Source organism: Octopus sinensis, unplaced genomic scaffold (assembly GCF_006345805.1).
Source record: "Octopus sinensis unplaced genomic scaffold, ASM634580v1 Contig12194, whole genome shotgun sequence".
NCBI classification, from domain to species: Eukaryota; Metazoa; Mollusca; class Cephalopoda; order Octopoda; family Octopodidae; genus Octopus; species Octopus sinensis.
Window position 1 is genome coordinate 42,501 of NW_021832554.1, and position 15,079 is coordinate 57,579.

General features: G+C 36.6%; 1 protein-coding gene across 3 annotated transcripts in view; it reads left to right on the forward strand.

Moving 5' to 3' along the window:
• The window catches only part of LOC115229233 (leucine-rich repeat-containing protein 59-like), a 15,735-nt gene extending 2,774 nt beyond the window's left edge, over positions 1–12,961 (forward strand). The window contains exons 2-3 of one of the 3 annotated variants that reach the window (XR_004997289.1): positions 12,332–12,381; positions 12,735–12,961. The gene's annotated coding sequence lies outside the window, so the exon portion shown is untranslated. Of the gene's footprint in view, positions 1–12,331 lie in introns of all 3 variants that reach the window. The other 2 variants (XM_029799621.2, XM_036499144.1) reach the window with 2 other exon arrangements.
• The last annotated feature ends 2,118 nt before the right edge of the window (positions 12,962–15,079 follow it).

Consider the following 15,079-nt stretch of genomic DNA (forward strand, 5'->3'; position numbering starts at 1 on the left):
AAACAAGACATTTGTACTACAGAACCAGAGCCGGTTTCAGCCGGGTTGGTAACGAAAGGGTTAAAAATATCATGGTGACTTTAACCCTTTTGTTACCATATTTCTGTTGAGTTGTTCTGTTTCTTTCAATTATTTTAAATATAACAAAGAATTTAGTAAAATAACTTTGTTATCATTCAGCTAGTGTTAGGAACATAAATTGTGACTAAGGTTTGGTGGAAGATTTTATTCAAAACTTATGAAAACAAGACATTTGTACTACAGAACCAGAGCGGTTTCAGCCGGGTTGGTAACGAAAGGGTTAAAATATCATGGTGACTTTAACCCTTTTGTTACCATATTTCTGTTGATTGTTCTGTTTCTTTCATTATTTTAAATATAACAAAGAATTTAGTAAAATAACTTTGTTATCATTCAGCTAGTGTTAGGAACATAAATTGTGACTAAGGTTTGGTGGAAGATTTTAATTCAAAACTTATGAAAACAAGACATTTGTACTACAGAACCAGAGCCGGTTTCAGCCGGGTTGGTAACGAAAGGGTTAAAATATCATGGTGACTTGAACCCTTTTGTTACCATATTTCTGTTGAGATGCTCTGTGTTTCTTTCAATTAATTTAAATATAACAAAGAATTTAGTAAAATAACTTTTTATCATTCAGCTAGTGTTAGGAACATAAATTGTGACTAAGGTTTGGTGGAAGATTTTAATTCAAAACTTATGAAAACAAGACATTTGTACTACAGAACCAGAGCCGGTTTCAGCCGGGTTGGTAACGAAAGGGTTAAAAATATCATGGTGACTTGAACCCTTTTGTTACCATATTTCTGTTGAGATGCTCTGTGTTTCTTTCAATTAATTTTAAATATAACAAAGATTTAGTAAAATAACTTTGTTATCATTCAGCTAGTGTTAGGAACATAAATTGTGACTAAGGTTTGGTGGAAGATTTTAATTCAAAACTTATGAAAACAAGACATTTGTACTACAGAACCAGAGCCGGTTTCAGCCGGGTTGGTAACGAAAGGGTTAAAAATATCATGGTGACTTGAACCCTTTTGTTACCATATTTCTGTTGAGATGCTCTGTGTTTCTTTCAATTAATTTTAAATATAACAAAGAATTTAGTAAAATAACTTTGTTATCATTCAGCTAGTGTTAGGAACATAAATTGTGACTAAGGTTTGGTGGAAGATTTTAATTCAAAACTTATGAAAACAAGACATTTGTACTACAGAACCAGAGCCGTTTCAGCCGGGTTGGTAACGAAAGGGTTAAAAATATCATGGTGACTTGAACCCTTTTGTTACCATATTTCTGTTGAGATGCTCTGTGTTTCTTTCAATTAATTTTAAATATAACAAAGAATTTAGTAAAATAACTTTGTTATCATTCAGCTAGTGTTAGGAACATAAATTGTGACTAAGGTTTGGTGGAAGATTTTAATTCAAAACTTATGAAAACAAGACATTTGTACTACAGAACCAGAGCCGGTTTCAGCCGGGTTGGTAACGAAAGGGTTAAAAATATCATGGTGACTTGAACCCTTTTGTTACCATATTTCTGTTGAGATGCTCTGTGTTTCTTTCAATTAATTTAAATATAACAAAGAATTTAGTAAAATAACTTTGTTATCATTCAGCTAGTGTTAGGAACATAAATTGTGACTAAGGTTTGGTAGAAGATTTTAATTCAAAACTTATGAAAACAAGACATTTGTACTACAGAACCAGAGCCGGTTTCAGCCGGGTTGGTAACGAAAGGGTTAAAAATATCATGGTGACTTGAACCCTTTTGTTACCATATTTCTGTTGAGATGCTCTGTGTTTCTTTCAATTAATTTTAAATATAACAAAGAATTTAGTAATAACTTTGTTATCATTCAGCTAGTGTTAGGAACATAAATTGTGACTAAGGTTTGGTAGAAGATTTTAATTCAAAACTTAGGAAAACAAGACATTTGTACTACAGAACCAGAGCCGGTTTCAGCCGGGTTGGTAACGAAAGGGTTAAAAATATCATGGTGACTTGAACCCTTTTGTTACCATATTTCTGTTGAGATGCTCTGTGTTTCTTTCAATTAATTTTAAATATAACAAAGAATTTAGTAAAATAACTTAGTTATCATTAAGCTAGTGTTAGGAACATAAATTGTGACTAAGGTTTGATGGAAGATTTTAATTCAAAACTTATGAAAACAAGATATTTGTACTACGAGCCAGAGGTGGTTTCAGCCGGGTTGGTATCAAAAGGGTTAAAATATCATGGTGACTTGAACCCTTTTGTTACCATATTTCTGTTGAGATGCTCTGTGTTTCTTTCAATTACTTTAAATATAACAAAGAATTTAGTAAAATAACTTAGTTATCATTAAGCTAGTGTTAGGAACATAAATTGTGACTAAGGTTTGATGGAAGATTTTAATTCAAAACTTATGAAAACAAGATATTTGTACTACAGAGCCAGAGGTGGTTTCAGCCGGGTTGGTATCAAAAGGGTTAAAATATCATGGTGACTTGAACCCTTTTGTTACCATATTTCTGTTGAGATGCTCTGTGTTTCTTTCAATTAATTTTAAATATAACAAAGAATTTAGTAAAATAACTTAGTTATCATTAAGCTAGTGTTAGGAACATAAATTGTGACTAAGGTTTGATGGAAGATTTTAATTCAAAACTTATGAAAACAAGATATTTGTACTACAGAGCCAGAGGTGGTTTCATCAGCCGGTTGGTATCAAAAGGGTTAAAATATCATGGTGACTTGAACCCTTTTGTTACCATATTTCTGTTGAGATGCTCTGTGTTTCTTTCAATTAATTTTAAATATAACAAAGAATTTAGTAAAATAACTTAGTTATCATTCAGCTAGTGTTAGGAACATAAATTGTGACTAAGGTTTGGTGGAAGATTTTAATTCAAAACTTATGAAAACAAGATATTTGTATTACAGAGCCAGAGGTGGTTTCAGCCGGGTTGGTATCAAAAGGGTTAAAATATCATGGTGACTTTAACCCTTTTGTTACCATTTTTCTGTTGAGATGCTCTGTCTTTCTTTAAATTACTTTAAATATAACAAAGAATTTAGTAAAATAACTTAGTTATCATTCAGCTAGTGTTAGGAACATAAATTGTGACTAAGGTTGGTGGAAGATTTTAATTAAAAACTTATGAAAACAAGATATTTGTACTACAGAGCCAGGGTGGTTTCAGCCGGTTGGTATCAAAAGGGTTAAAATATCATGGTGACTTGAACCCTTTTGTTACCATATTTCTGTTGAGATGCTCTGTGTTTCTTTCAATTAATTTTAAATATAACAAAGAATTTAGTAAAATAACTTAGTTATCATTAAGCTAGTGTTAGGAACATAAATTGTGACTAAGGTTTGATGGAAGATTTTAATTCAAAACTTATGAAAACAAGATATTTGTACTACAGAGCCAGAGGTGGTTTCAGCCGGGTTGGTATCAAAAGGGTTAAAATATCATGGTGACTTGAACCCTTTTGTTACCATATTTCTGTTGAGATGCTCTGTGTTTCTTTCAATTAATTTTAAATATAACAAAGAATTAGTAAAATAACTTAGTTTCATTAAGCTAGTGGTAGGAACATAAATTGTGACTAAGGTTTGATGGAAGATTTTAATTCAAAACTTATGAAAACAAGATATTTGTACTACAGAGCCAGAGGTGGTTTCAGCCGGGTTGGTATCAAAAGGGTTAAAATATCATGGTGACTTGAACCCTTTTGTTACCATATTTCTGTTGAGATGCTCTGTGTTTCTTTCAATTAATTTTAAATATAACAAAGAATTTAGTAAAATAACTTAGTTATCATTCAGCTAGTGTTAGGAACATAAATTGTGACTAAGGTTGGTGGAAGAGATTTAATTCAAAACTTATGAAAACAAGATATTTGTATTACAGAGCCAGAGGTGGTTCAGCCCGGGTTGGTATCAAAAGGGTTAAAATATCATGGTGACTTGAACCCTTTTGTTACCATATTTCTGTTGAGATGCTCTGTGTTCTTTCAATTAATTTTAAATATAACAAAGATTTAGTAAAATAACTTAGTTATCATTAAGCTAGTGTTAGGAACATAAATTGTGACTAAGGTTTGGTAGAAGATTTTAATTCAAAACTTAGGAAAACAAGACATTTGTACTACAGAACCAGAGCCGGTTTCAGCCGGGTTGGTAACGAAAGGGTTAAAAATATCATGGTGACTTGAACCCTTTTGTTACCATATTTCTGTTGAGATGCTCTGTGTTTCTTTCAATTAATTTTAAATATAACAAAGAATTTAGTAAAATAACTTAGTTATCATTCAGCTAGTGTTAGGAACATAAATTGTGACTAAGGTTTGGTGGAAGATTTTAATTCAAAACTTATGAAAACAAGACATTTGTATTACAGAGCCAGGGGTGGTTTCAGCCGGGTTGGTAACAAAAGGGTTAAAAATATCATGGTGACTTGAACCCTTTTGTTACCATATTTCTGTTGAGATGCTCTGTGTTTCTTTCAATTAATTTTAAATATAACAAAGAATTTAGTAAAATAACTTAGTTATCATTCAGCTAGTGTTAGGAACATAAATTGTGACTAAGATTTGGTGGAAGATTTTAATTCAAAACTTATGAAAACAAGATATTTGTACTACAGAGCCAGGGGTGGCTTCAGCCAGGTTGGTAACAAAAGGGTTAAAGGCAGTGGCTGGCAGAGTCGTTAGCAAAATGCTTAGTGGTGTTTTGTCCGTCTTTACGTTCTGAGTTCAAATTCCACTGAGGTCAACTTTACCTTTTATCCGTTCAGGGTTGATGAAATAAATACCAGTTGACCACTGGCGTCGATGTAATCAACTACCACCCACCAAAAAAAAAAAAAGAAAAAAATACATAGCCTAGCGCCTATAGCTGAAAGGATTATTATTATTATTGAGATGGCAAGCTGACAGAATTGTTGGCAGGTTGGAGAAATGCTTAGTGGCTTTCTTCTGGTGCTATATTATGAGTTCAGACAAGTTAAGGCGATGAGCTGTCAGAATTGTAAGGCGGTGAGCTGGCAGAAACGCTAGCACGCATGGAGGCTAGTTGAGGCGGCACTAGCAATGGCCACGTTCTGATGGTTCTTTTACATGCCACCAGCACTGGTATCACAACTACAATTTCCATTGATTTTTGATTGATTTCTATTTCACTTGCCTCAACAGGTCTTCATATATATATATAAACAAATAAGAATAGATGGATTGTGATTCACTACAGCTGTTTCAGACATGGTTTTTATTGACGAACAGAAGTGTTACATATACAGAAAAAAAAACAACCTTTCACCAGGTAAATACAGATAAGGATTAGCAGTTAGAATTCCTCAAAAAAATGTACATAGTGCCAGATGACTCTACTGATCCAAATTTGGTCAGAGTGAAAAATTAGCATCAAGTTTATAACGAGGAACTCATTAAAGGGCATCTGAACCCGCAACTTAAGTACCATATTCATCTGAATCTAAATTTTTACTTATATATATATATATATATTTATATATATATATATATATATATATATTTTTTATCTCGTTTCAGCTCACGAGCTGTGGCCATGCTGGGGCACCGCCATATATATATATATATATATATATATATATATATATATATATATACTCACACAACCCCAGTGCTCAACAGGTATTGGTTCAATCAACCCCTGTGCTAAACAGGTAGTTGTTCAATTGACCCCCACAAAAAGGATGAAAGGCAAAGTTGACCTCAGTGGAATTTGAACTCAGAACATAAAGGCCGGACTAAATTCCACTAAGCATTTTGCCCTGTATGCTAACGATTCCGCCAACTCCCCACCTTAATAATAATAATAATGATAATAATAATAATGATAATAAAACAATACCTGTTGTCATAGGTGCCCTGGGAATGATAGCAAAAGGGGCTGATTGCTACCTAACTCAGATACCAGGAAACCCCAAAATGGCAGAAATTCAAAAGATAGTGCTCATGGGAACTGCTCATATCCTACGCAAAATACTTTCTATGTAATCTCAAGGTTTGAAACAAACACTTTTTTTTTTTTAGACATCCACTAGTACAACACAAAAAACAACCAAATATATGACACACTAGGCATAACAACAACGTGAACTTCCAACCTGTTGTCTCTTGAGGTCTCTGGGTGAGACTTGGAGCCAACTTGTACAAATATAAAGCAAAAGTCAAACATATAATAATAATAATAATAATAATAATGATAATGATAAACCTTTCTACCGTAGGCACAGGGCCTGAAATTTTGGGGAGTGGGGTGAGTCGATTACATCAACCCCATTACTCAACTGATTCTTATTTTGTCGACCACAAAAGGATAAAAAGTAAAGTTAACTTCGGTGGAATTTGAACTCAGAACATAGCGACGGGCGAAATACTGCTAAGCATTTTGCCTACCATGCTAATGATTCTGCCAGCTTGCCACTTTACCACGGAGGAATGTTACCCTGGTGGGAAACAAGTGAAGGCAGACGGTCTAGTGGTTAGGGTGTTGCCCTCACAATTGCAAGACCGTGGTTTCAATTCTCAGTTCAGGCAGAACATTGTATTCTTGAACAAGACCCTTCATTTCACATTGCTCCAGTCCACTCAGTCGTAAATATATAACCCTGCTACAGTTTGGCATCATGTCCCTGGAGATGTTGGGCCCTCGGTCCCTTATATGGTGTAGCATCCAGGGAATTGGGTCTGTGCGTCCTAGGGCTTGAGGCATCTGTATCGGCAATGTCAGAAACAGGTGATGGTCACTGACAGGAAGGGCCATTGAAAATCTACCTCAAAAACACATTCTGGCTGACCGATGCAAACATGGAAAAGTGGACGTTAAAATGATGATGTTGATTGTATGTATGTGTATACACACACATTCGTGTGTATATATACATATATATATATACACACATATATATATACATATACAGATACACACATGTATATATATATATATATATATATATATATATCTAATGTAGGATAAAATTTTTTCGAAAAAAAAATTTTATCAATGGCCAGCATATTAAAAAATACCTTTAAAGGTTAAATTATAAACAACTTATAAATAAGGGCAAATGTTTGCCCTTATTTTTAAGTTGTATATATATATATATATATATATGCATACACCATCCACACATACATATGTATATACACACATGTATATATATATGCATATATTAATATGTGTGTATATATATATATATATATATATATACACATATGTGTATATACATGTGTGTGTGTATGTATATATACATATATGTATGTGTATATATATATATATACACACATGTGTATATACATGTGTGTGTGTGTGTATATATGTATATATATATATATATATGTAGGTCCCGGGTTGAGTCGGGGTTAACCACAGTAAATAAGGTACTCAATACATTGCAGAGTAAAGTAATTTATTTTATAGAAGGAGCTTCTACAGGACTAGAACTGTTTCATTCAAATGAAATCATCAGGTAGCTTCCTGAAGATTTCATCTGAATGAAACAGTTCTAGTCCTTAGAAGCTCCTTCTATAAAATAAATATATATATATATATATATACATATGTGTGTGTGATGATTGCCTCATCTTGTGAGATGATAGCTGTCTCACATTTAGCTGAATGCTCCAGTTTTCTCTTAATACACACACATCTATATATATAAAACTGTAGTTGTGTGAGTGTCTGTCCCCTTCGATTTAGATTCCTAACTCCTCCCACATTTTGCGGTGCAGTTTAACCAAATTCGGGTATCTTATAGTCGTGATTAATATCGAGCCCGTCTGAGTATTAGCGCGCGTCTACGATGAGTCTACGATTTTAAAAATAATTTAACATCATTTTTTATTCCATTTTAATGCATAATTTTTCGTGTGTCGATGGCGGCGGAGTTGGCGTCCATGGTCACACCTGCATCTGTTTGCTTCTTCCCCTTCTTCCCTCCCCCGTGAAGCTGTGGGGAAGGGAGTGTAAGGAAATCAATGTCGTAAAGCGTTGTCAAGGAGACCAGCGTTCTTTTAGAACAACGACTTCATGGCTTGAAGACACCAAAACAGAAATGGCTAAGAAAGCCCGAATTGGCATCTATAAGGGAAGTAACTACTGCTAGTTTATTTATATAAGTAAAAGAACAAAACAAGACAAAGATGGAACAAGAACGTGATAGGCGACAGTGAAACATCGGTACAGATAGATGATACAAAAAAAGGACAGGATGAAACAAGGGTCTTAAAGACTGCTGAGAGAGTGGGTGGGAGAAAGGGATCTTCAAACTGGAGACCCTGCTTGAAGGTTTGCAACAGGGTGAACTCCTGATTAGATCGACCCCAGTGCGTAACTGGTACTTAATTTATCGACCCCGAAAGGATGAAAGGCAAAGTCGACCTCGGCGGAATTTGAACTCAGTTTTTACGTTCTGAGTTCAAATTCCGCCGAGGTCGACTTTGCCTTTCATCCTTTTGGGGTCGATAAATTAAGTACCAGTTACGCACTGGGGTCGATCTAATCGACTTAATCCCTTTGTCAGTCCTTGTTTGTCCCCTCTATGTTTAGCCCCTTGTGGGCAATAAAGAAATAATGAACTCCTTCCACTGAAGTTGAGAAGTTCGCTTTGCGTGCCACGCAGTTGGACTGAACCTGGAACCATGTAGTTAAGAAGCAGGCTTCTTACCACATGTGTGTGTCTTTGCGTTTGTGTTTGACCCCCACCACTGCCTGCCCTATGGTGTTGCTTCATTTTATGTCCCCTCCACACCACCACAACTGAACAGGTATCAGACTTCAAATAAATGAGTGTTGGGAATAAGTCTGTTAGACTAAAACTCTTTCTAGGCGGTGCCCCAGCATAGCCACAGTCCGATGACTGAAACACATGAACGGTGAAAGAAAGCACCAGTAAGTGGTGCTACTGTTAAAGTGGATGGCAGGACTGATTTAGTCAACCGGTTGAATTCTGGTCAAGAAAAAACACGAAGCAAACCTCATGAAAAAATCAAAAAAAAAAAAAAAAAATTACAAAATTCTCAAAAAATTAAATCAAAATTTTTTTTTTTAAATTAAAACCTTGTAATTATATTTACATTTATATTTTCATGTAATTAAGAACTGGCACTTGTATAATTACATTTAACACTTTCACATCCACATCGCATGACGAAATTCTTAAAATTTTTTTTTTTTTTTTTTAATATTTCTGTTTTCACTTTTTCATTCGATAATGGACTTTGTGAAAGGTCAGATGTCCACTGTGAATAGCTGGACGTCTGCACATTGCTTCCCATCTTTTTAACTCTTTCACTATGAAAATTTAGATTTCATTGTTATTCCAAAATTTTCCGAAAATTAATCGAAGAAAATGTAGTGTCTGTCATCAGAAATATCCTAGTCATACGATGTAGTTTCTGGATCGTTCCATCATATTTGTCTTAACTCTTTTAATGCCAACCCATTTGAGACCACCACTGCTGATTTGAATTTAAACTTTCCATCAAAATTTTAAGCTAATTCATATTTCAAACAACTGTAAAATTTTATTAAACCAAATTCTTGTCTTAAAGTGATCTAAATTAAAAGCTTTCTTCAAAATTTCATGTTAATTTGTATTGTTAATTAACCCTTTCGTTACTGTATTTCTATTGAGATGCTCTGTGTTTCTTTCAATTACTTTAAATATAACAAAGAATTTAGTAAAATAACTTAGTTATCATTAAGCTAGTATTAGGAACGTAAATTGTGACAAAAGGTTTGGTGGAAGATTTTAATTCAAAACTTATGAAAACAAGATATTTGTACTCAGAACCAGAGGCAGTCTCAGCCAGGTTGGTAACGAAAGGGTTTAAAATATGGTGACTTTAACCCTTTTGTTACCATATTTCTATTGAGATGCTCTGTGTTTCTTTCAGTTACTTTAAATATAACAAAGAATTTAGTAAAATAACTTAGTTATCATTAAGCTAGTGTTAGGAACATAAATTGTGACTAAGGTTTGGTGGAAGATTTTAATTCAGAACTTATGGAAACAAGACATTTGTACTCAGAGCCAGAGGCAGTCTCAGCTGGGTTGGTCATGAAAGGATTAATAATGACAAAGTTAATTTCCTAAATTCTTCATTATTTTTAAAACTAATTGAAACAAAAAAAACACCCTAGTCATATCATTTAGCTCTTTCCTTTGTGTTTCTTTTAACCCTTTTGATGCCAACCCGTCTGAGACCACCCCTAGTCCTATGGTACAAACTTTTTGTTTTAAACTGACTTAAATCAAAACCTTCAATCAAAATTTTGTGCTAATTTATGTTCCAAACGTCTGCAGAATTCTATTAAACCAAATTTCTATTAAACCAAGCTTTCTTCAAAATTTCATGCTGATTTATATTCCAAACAACAGATTAATTAATAATGACAAAATTATTTTACTAAATTCTTCTTTTCAAATTTAATTAGTATATTTCAACAGAAATATCCTCGTCATATGATTTAGCTTCCAGATCTTTCCATCATGTTTCTATTAACCCTTTCTGTACCAAATCACCTGAAATCTCCCCTGCTTCCATAATACAAACTCCCTGTTTTAATGAGATCTAAATTAAAACCCTTTTCCATCAAAATCCCACGTTAACCCCTTTAATTCTGAAATTAAATTTCATGGTCATTCTAGTAATGATGTTCAATATCTACCGAAAACAAAGCAAAAAATAGAATTGCTATCATCATCATCACCGTCATCGTCGTTTAACGTCCGCTTTTCATGCTCGCATGTGTGGGACTATTTTGACTGAGGTCTGGTGAACCAGATAGCTGCACCAGGCTCCAGTCTTGATCTGGCAGAGTTTCTACAGCTTCATGCGCTTCCTAAAGCCAACTACTCTGTGAGCGTAGTGGGTGCTTTTTACGTGCCACCAGCACAGGGGCCAGAGGAGGCGGGCAAACAGGCGTGATTGATTGGTGCTTCTTATGTGTCACCGACACGGACGCCAGTCTGGCGGTACTGGCAATGGCCATGCTCGAAAATGGTGTTTCTCACGTGCCACCTGCACATGAGTCAGTCCAGTGGCACTGGCAATGACCTCGCTCGAATGTTTTGTTCACGTGCCACAGGCACAAGTGCCAGTAAAGCGGCACTGGTATATCAAATGTCTGCTGTAGGCTAAAAGCTTTCCTGGAACAAAAGCGAAATTGGTGAAGCTGTGGGATTCCGAAACCAGTACATCTCAGAGCTTAAATTAATCATCATTTAACATTCATTGTCTATGCTGGCATGGGTTGGATGGCTTGATAAGAGCTGGCAAACTGGGGAGCTACACCAGGCTCCAATCTGATCTGGCAGAGTTTCTACAGCTGGATGCCCTTCCTAACGCCAACCACTCCGAGAGTGTAGTGGGTGCTTTTACGTGCCACCGGCACGAGGGCAAGTCAGGCAGTACTGGCAAACTGGGGAGCTACACCAGGCTCCAATCTGATCTGGCAGAGTTTCTACAGCTGGATGCCCTTCCTAACGCCAACCACTCCGAGAGTGTAGTGGGTGCTTTTACGTGCCACCGGCACGAGGGCAAGTCAGGCAGTACTGGCAACGGCCACGCTCAGATGGTGTTTTTTATGTGCCACCTGCACAGGAGCCAGTCCACCGGCACTGGCAACGACCTCGCTTTGAATGTTTTTCACATGCCACCAGCACAGGTGCTAGTAAGGCGACGCAGGTAACGATCACGCAGGCGGCGAGCTGGCAGAAACGTTAGCACGCCGGGGGAAATGAGTAGCCGTATTTCGTCTGTCGTTACGTTCTGAGTTCAAATTCCGCCGAGGTCGACTTTGCCTTTCATCCTTTCGGGGTCGATAAATTAAGTACCAGTTACGCACTGGGGTCGATCTAATCGACTTAATACCTATGTCTGTCCTTGTTTGTCCTGTCTGTGTTTAGCCCCTTGTGGGTAATAAAGAAATAGGTAACGATCACGCTCGAATGGTGTTTTTTACATGCCACTGGCACGGAAGCCAGCTTGTTGCTCTGGCAATGATCCCACTTGTATGGTACTCTTAGCGCTCCACTAGCACGGGTGCCAGAAACAAACTCAGTGTATTTCATCAGAAATAGCCTACTCATGATTTAGCTTCTGGATCTTTCCATCATGTTTGTCCTAAACTTTTTGACATCAAATCACCGGAAATCTTCCCTGCTTCTATGACACAAATTCCTTGATTTAATGTGATCTAAACGAAAACCTTTCATCAAAATTTCATGTTAACCCTTTCACTGATAAATTAATATTTCATGGTTATTCCATATGATGTTTAAATATCTGCCAAAAAACAGAATTGGTATTTTCTGCAAGGCACCTTGTTTCATAATAAACTTGACATATCTCAAAAGAGAATAGTTCCAAACATGACACTCCTCATCAAATGACAGATTGGGATATAAAACTGCTTTCTGCAGTTAAGGGTAATGAGATTTTTGAGTGGACGTATGTAATTTCTGCAGTGAAAGGGTTAATATTCCTATGAAACATCCTAGACATAAATGGAATTACAATAGAAGACCAAAACACCCTAGAGGCTCCCTCAGTTTGTATAAGTAGCAGTTAAGTACTTCCGTTGATTTAACCCTTTAAATATGAAATATATTTTCATGGTTATTCCAGTAATGATGTTTAAATATCTGCCAAAAAATAGTATTTTCTGTGAGTCACCTTGCGTCATATTAAATTTGACATATCTCAAAAGAGTTCCAGACATGACATTCCACAACAAAAAACAGATTGGGATATAAAACTGCTTTCCAAAGTAAAGGGTAACAAAATTTTGAGTGGAGATATCTAATTACCACAATGAAAGAATTAATGAACTATCAGAGAAATTTGTTGCAGTATTATTATATTTCATGGAAAATATTAAAAATTTGTTTCATCAAAATGTTTTTGTTCCTTCAATTACCTCTTGTTAACAAACTAATTAATTACTACATGTATTAATGAATTTATTGATGATGTTTGATGTGTGTATTTTTTATGGTAATAACGAACTTATTGTATACGTGGCTGTGTGGTAAGTAGCTTGCTAACCAATCACATGGTTCCGGGTTCAGTCCTACTGCGAGGCATCTTGGGCAAGTGTCTTCTGCCATAGCCTCGGGCCGACCAAAGCCTTGTGAGTGGATTTGGTAGACGGAAACTGAAAGAAGCCTGTCGTATATATGTATATATATATATATATATATATATATGTTTGTGTGTCTGTGTTTGTCCCTCTAGCATTGCTTGACAACCGATGCTGGTGCGTGTATGTCCCCCGTTACTTAGCAGTTTGGCAAAAGAGACCGATAGAATAAGTACTGGGCTTACAAAGAATAAGTCCTGGGGTTGATTAGCTCGACTAAAGGCGGTGCTCCAGCATGGCCACAGTCAAAATGACTGAAACAAGTAAAAGAGTAAAGAGAGTGCTCAGGTGAATTATAATTCGTCAGAAAAAGCAGCAAAAACTTCTAGAATGGTCCACAGAATATGCACAAGCAGTGAACAGGGAATGAGTTGTTAAAAGAAAAAGGGGTTAGGGGTCATCAGGTGTACTGGTGGTGATGGAAGTCTTGAAGGATGTGGTGTCGACCTTGGCGGAATTTGAACTCAGAACGTAGCCGCAGACGAAATACCTATTTCTTTACTACCCACAAGGGGCTAAACACAGAGGGGACGAACAAGGACAGACAAATGGATTAAGTCGATTATATCGACCCCAGTGCGTAACTGGTACTTAATTTATCGACACCGAAAAGATGAAAGGCAAAGTCGACCTCGGCGGAATTTGAACTCAGAACGTAGCCGCAGATGAAATACCTATTTCTTTACTACCCACAAGGGGCTAAACACAGAGGGGACGAACAAGGACAGACAAATGGATTAAGTCGATTATATCGACCCCAGTGCGTAACTGGTACTTAATTTATCGACCCCGAAAGGATGAAAGGCAAAGTCGACCTCGGCGGAATTTGAACTCAGAACGTAGCCGCAGACGAAATACCTATTTCTTTACTACCCACAAGGGGCTAAACACAGAGGGGACGAACAAGGACAGACAAATGGATTAAGTCGATTATATCGACCCCAGTGCGTAACTGGTACTTAATTTATCGACCCCGAAAGGATGTAAGGCAAAGTCGACCTTGGCAGAATTTGAACTCAGAACGTAGCCGCAGACGAAATACCTATTTCTTTACTACCCACAAGGGGCTAAACACAGAGGGGACGAACAAGGACAGACAAATGGATTAAGTCGATTATATCGACCCCAGTGCGTAACTGGTACTTAATTTATCGACCCCGAAAGGATGTAAGGCAAAGTCGACCTTGGCAGAATTTGAACTCAGAACGTAGCTGCAGACGAAATACCTATTTCTTTACTACCCACAAGGGGCTAAACACAGAGGGGACGAACAAGGACAGACAAATGGATTAAGTCGATTATATCGACCCCAGTGCGTAACTGGTACTTAATTTATCGACCCCGAAAGGATGTAAGGCAAAGTCGACCTTGGCAGAATTTGAACTCAGAACGTAGCCGCAGACGAAATACCTATTCTTTACTACCCACAAGGGGCTAAACACAGAGGACGAACAAGGACAGACAATGGATTAAGTCGATTATATCGACCCCAGTGCGTAACTGGTACTTAATTTATCGACCCCGAAAGGATGTAAGGCAAAGTCGACCTTGGCAGAATTTGAACTCAGAACGTAGCCGCAGACGAAATACCTATTTCTTTACTAACCACAAGGGGCTAAACACAGAGGGGACGAACAAGGACAGACAAATGGATTAAGTCGATTATATCGACCCCAGTGCGTAACTGGTACTTAATTTATCGACCCCGAAGGATGTAAGGCAAAGTCGACCTTGGCAGAATTGAACTCAGAACGTAGCCGCAGACGAAATACCTATTTCTTTACTACCCACAAGGGGCTAAACACAGAGGGGACGAACAAGGACAGACAAAGGATTAAGTCGATTATATCGACCCCAGTGCGTAACGGGTACTAA